Consider the following 5,241-nt stretch of genomic DNA (forward strand, 5'->3'; position numbering starts at 1 on the left):
TATTTTACTCTTCTTCCAAGTCTGTATTTTTATACTTTTAAATAAATCAGAAGAACTGTAAATTAAGACAAAGGCTTGCCTGTAGAATTCTGGTGTAGGCGTCATCCAATAGGATAGTTACATAGTAACACCAATAATAACAATAAATAACATTTATTAGGCTCTTATTTTGTGCTAAGCATAGTGCTAAATGCTTTATATAATTTACTTAATTGTCCTCACAGTGCTATGAGGTAATAGTTGCTCTTCAGAACTCTATTCATAATGGAGTGCAGTTATTGAGTGTTTTTTTATTTGAACCTAGAGAACTTTTTCAGATTTGTAAAATAGAAAATCTCTAGGGTTTACATTTACTTTCCCTGGCCTTTTGCTTTGTTTTGTTTTGTTTTTCTAATCTGAAAGAAAAGAGAAGTATTAGAGGAAGGACAGTTGAGAATTTTCCTGAAGTAAGCAAAGAAGTTAGCTCTCTTTCAGGGAAGTTAGAGTAGTTGCAGCTTAGTACTTCTTAGTGGCAATCTCAGTCTTCTCTGACTCCTTCATTAACTGGGCATCCAGAGAAAAGTTGGCAGGGGTTTTGCTGAGAGACAATGAACTCGCGCAAGAAGTTTCAATACCTGGATGTTTTGAAGTAAGTGAGAGCTGGAAGGATTAAGACATTAACAAAAAAATTGCAAGGGGAACAAAGGATATTTAACACTTAGATGCAGGACAGATATTCTGGAAACGTTTCTAGAGCCTGTTTTCTTTCCTTTAGTCTTTATCGTGGGAGTTCCTTACCTTCTGCCTGCAGGCAGCGTCCAGTTCCGGATCACACTGCTTCCCAGATGGGACCAGCAAGGGTCCAGGCATTTTGTTGCTCTAGCCTCCAGACCCTGTTTAACTGTGAATTGGTTCTGATCCAGCACCACAGTCTGGGGACCTGTATTCTTTCCTCACTCCTGGAGTCCTGGCCTTTGCCCTGAGCGGGGTGGTGTGGCGCAGTGGATAGAGAGTGGGCTTCAGAATCAAATTGGTTGCCTCAGTCCCCCGATGACTAGTTAACTAACCGCTTAGGCTCTAAATGTCCTCATCTAATTTTACCATCCATATTCCTCATTTGCTCAAGCCTAGCACAGTTCCATCTTCTCATTCTACTTTTTTTGTTTGTTTGTTTGTTTTTTGTTTTAAGAGCAGTGGTTTCCAAAGTGGTCAAAATGCAAAATGATCCTCTGGGCAGTGTATAACAAAGAAATATGGGCAATTAACTTTTACTATTGTTTAATCCTTGGGTTGACACTTTACTCCATCAGTATGTCTGACGATACCCATCAGGTATGGTAAGCGCAGTAACTGAGAGGAGGGTGGTGGGGACACCTACCTCATCCTGCAGAGGCCAGTAACATGAGCCTCCTTATTTATTTGCTTGCATTCTTTTCAGATATATTAAAGTTCACCTCTGCCTGGTGTAGTGGTCTGTTAGATTCTATTATCTGATTTGACTGAAACGAACTTTTCTAAATAGACAAAAGACTTAAAAAGATTCCTGCAAAGAAACTGCAGACTGAAGTTTCAGATTCAACTGAAGATGGAAGTAATAATGCCAGGACACGTGAACAGGAAAAAAAAAAAAAAAAAAGCAGAGCTGACACTTCTATTTATATTATGAGCTTTTTGCCTTGTTAAATGCAAAGTACAAAACCGTAATGATCTAAGCAGATTGAAAGGGGTCAGTAAAAAAAAAAAAACCTTAAAATTATTAAAAGTACTATTTGCTATATGGATTTACATACACCATTGAGTATACTGTGCCTTATAGGGGTCCCCATCCCCCGAGCCATGGACCAGTACCAGTCTGTGGCCTGTTAGGAACCGGGCCTCACAGCAGGAGGTGAGCAGCAGGCGAGCAAGCGAAGCTTCATCTGTATTTGCAGCCGCTCCCCAGCGCTAGCATCACCGCCTCAGCTCCACATCAGATCATCAGGCTTTAGATTCTCATAGAAGTACCAGTCTCTGGTGCCCAAAAGGTTGGGGACCGCTGCCTTAAGAGAGATATATATATATATATTAGTTGAGATACTTTAAGCATTCAGAATATGAAGGGAAACTTATTGAACTTTTTCAGTGATGATAACAGTCATGTGCTAATTAATCTAGTAGCTTAAAATTTTAACTTAATTATACACTTTTAGAAGTTTTATGAGGATTTCTTTAGGAGTAAAAAACAAGAATTCACAAACCTTCGTTCTTACCGTTTTGGTGAAAGAGGCTGAATAATATATAGACAGATTAATAAGTTTAGTTTGATAAACAAAAACGCATCCTTTGTTAGCAGATATTTTTGGGATACTCATAGAAGACATTGTTGAAGATTTGAAGTAGTACATATTGTACCAAATTATGGAAGTCGTGAGAGTTTCTGTGCATTCGGATAAAAGTACAGAGCTTATGATATTTGGTATACTCCATTTTATTAATAAAATTATATGGAGACCTGCCTTTCTCCCCCACCGCCCCCAAACCATTATAGAAAAGATTTGCCAGAAAATATACTCAAAGTAAATGACTTAAAATTTTATTATGATATAGGATATAGAAAAGCATAAAGAATGATACATTGTACCCAGAACCCAGACTATTAAACAAAACAGAGCTAACAGAGTTGGTATCCCTCTGCAGTCACATTATTCTGCCATCTCCAGAGATACTACATTTCTGATTTGGTAATACATGTTTCATGGGCAGTTGGAAAGAATTTGTATTTTGCCATCATCAGGTGATTGTTTCATAAATATCAATTAGATCTAATTGGCTGATGGCGTTGTTCAGTCCTTCCACGTCTGTCGTGACTGTCTGCTTGTGTCGATCATAGAGAAGTATTGTCTCCAAATATAAGTGTGGGCTTCTCTATTTCTCCTTTCAGTTCTATCAATTTTTGCTGAGTGCATTTTGAGGCACTATTGTTAGGTATGTAGACGTTTAGGGTTGTTAATATCTCCCTAAGGAATTTGATATGTTAGATACCCAGCAATATAATTTTATAGATATTAATGCTTTTTAAATCAGTTAAGAAAACATAGAGGAATATGTAATCGTACATCTTTAAAAAAAACTTTTTTAGTACAGTTTAAGATTTACCAAAAAATTGAACATTCCATATCTTGTTCTGTCTACTATTAACATCTTAGGTTAGCATGGTACATTTGTTACAATTAGTGAACGGATGATACATTATGACTAATTAAAATCCAGACTTTATTCAGATTATTTTAGTGTTTACCTAATGGTCTTTTTCTGTTCCAGAATCCCATCTAGAATACCACATTACATGTAGTTGTTATGTCCCCTTAAATGTCTCTTGGCTTTGTCAGTTTCTCAGACTTTTCTGATCAAGTTTTTGACGAATATGAGAGTTTTGAGGAGTACTGGGAAGGTATTTCGTGGATTATTTCTCAATTGAGATTTGCCTGATGTTTTTCTCATGATTAAGCTGGGTTTATGGGTTTTTGGGAGGAAGACTACAGAGAAAAAATGCAGTTTCATCATATCATGTCAAGGGTAAATACTATCAACATGATATATCACTGCTGATGTTGCATTTGCATTGGCTGAGGTAGTGTTTATCAGATTTCTCCACTGTCAAGGTATTTTCCCCTCCTCCTCTTCCATACTGTTGTTTTTGTAAGGAAGTTGCTGTGTGCAGCCCATACTTAAGGAGTGGGAGTTAGGCTTCACTTTCTTCAGGCCTGAGGATCTACGTAAAGTATTTGGAATTCTTCTCTACAGGATATTTGTCTATGCTCCTTCATTTATTCATTTATTCATTTTTATCAGTATCAACTGATGGATATTTAATACTACTTAATTTTGTTGCTGAAATCGTTTCACTTTGGCCATTTGAGCTCTTTTCAGCTGGCTTCTGTGTCCCTTTGATATACCCCAATCATATGGTTTTTTTTCTCCCAGAACTTTTTTACTTTCTATACTACAAGATACTCCAGGCTTATTTTACATATTTTCTGTTCCAGTCATTTCTCTAAGGCGGTTCCTTTTATTGGAGTATGGGATTATAAACCAGAATTTGGGCACCAGATGTGTTCATTGCTATTGGGGATGTTGTTTTTACGCTCTCTCAGTTGACAGAGCAAGGACACATGTGTATATTAATCCTTGCATATACATATATATGTATAATTACTTTCATATATAAGTACGTGTATTTATATTAAGCTAAACATGATCATATACTGATGTCTTCAGTTGTAATCCATTACCATATGGATCATTCTAGCTTCTCACCTTGCTTATCTGTAACCTCACACTCCACCATCTGCCATCCATTTACTTAATTGTTCAGTTCCAGGATGCACGCATAGCAGTATTAGACTTACAACTTACAGGCTGTGGGAGATTATAGTACTTATATATTTTTTGTTTTGCCTTTAGTCTTCAGACACCATTTGTTTCCGAAGTTATTTAGGTCACTACTTTTACCCCCATTCTCTTAAGTGAGGTTGTTTCATACGTTTGTGATACACTTAGATTGCTTTGTTACACTCTGCATTTCGTTTTTGGATCCTCTGATGTCCTAAAGGATTTTCTTTAAAATTTACATACATTAAGGTTCACTCTGTGTCGTAAACCTTTTTCAGTTTTGACAAATGCATAGCTTTACGTGCCCCCTTTACGGTATCACGCGGAAATTTCACCATCTAAAAATGCCCTGTGCTTCACATATTCATCTCTCTTCCCTTTCCCCCAAACCTCTGGCAAACACTGATTATTTTACCATTTCTTTAGTTTTGTTTTTTCTAGCAGGTCATAAAATTGGAATCATGCAGTATGTAGCCTTTTCAGACTGGCTTTTTTTTTTTTTTTCACTAAGCAATATGCATTTAAGCTTCTGCCATGTCTTTTCATGGCTCGATAGTTCATTTATTATTGCTGAGCAATATCTCATTTATGAAAGTACCATGGTTTGTTTATCCATTCGCCTATTGAAGGGCATCGTGGTTGCTTCCAATATTTGGCAACTGTGAATAAAGCTGTTATAAACATTTGGGCGCAAGTTTTGTGTGAATATAAGTTTTCAACTCAGTTGGGTTAGAGTTCAGCCTATTCTGATAGGCACAGAGTGGTATCTCATTGTTGCTTTAATTTGTAATTTTGTAATGACAAATGACGTTGATCATCTTTTCATACACTTACATACCACCTATGTATTTTCTTTGGTGAGGTATCTGTTCAGACCTTTGGATCATTTTT

This window comes from Pteropus vampyrus, unplaced genomic scaffold, assembly GCF_000151845.1.
Source record: "Pteropus vampyrus isolate Shadow unplaced genomic scaffold, Pvam_2.0 Scaffold28, whole genome shotgun sequence".
Taxonomy (NCBI): domain Eukaryota; kingdom Metazoa; phylum Chordata; class Mammalia; order Chiroptera; family Pteropodidae; genus Pteropus; species Pteropus vampyrus.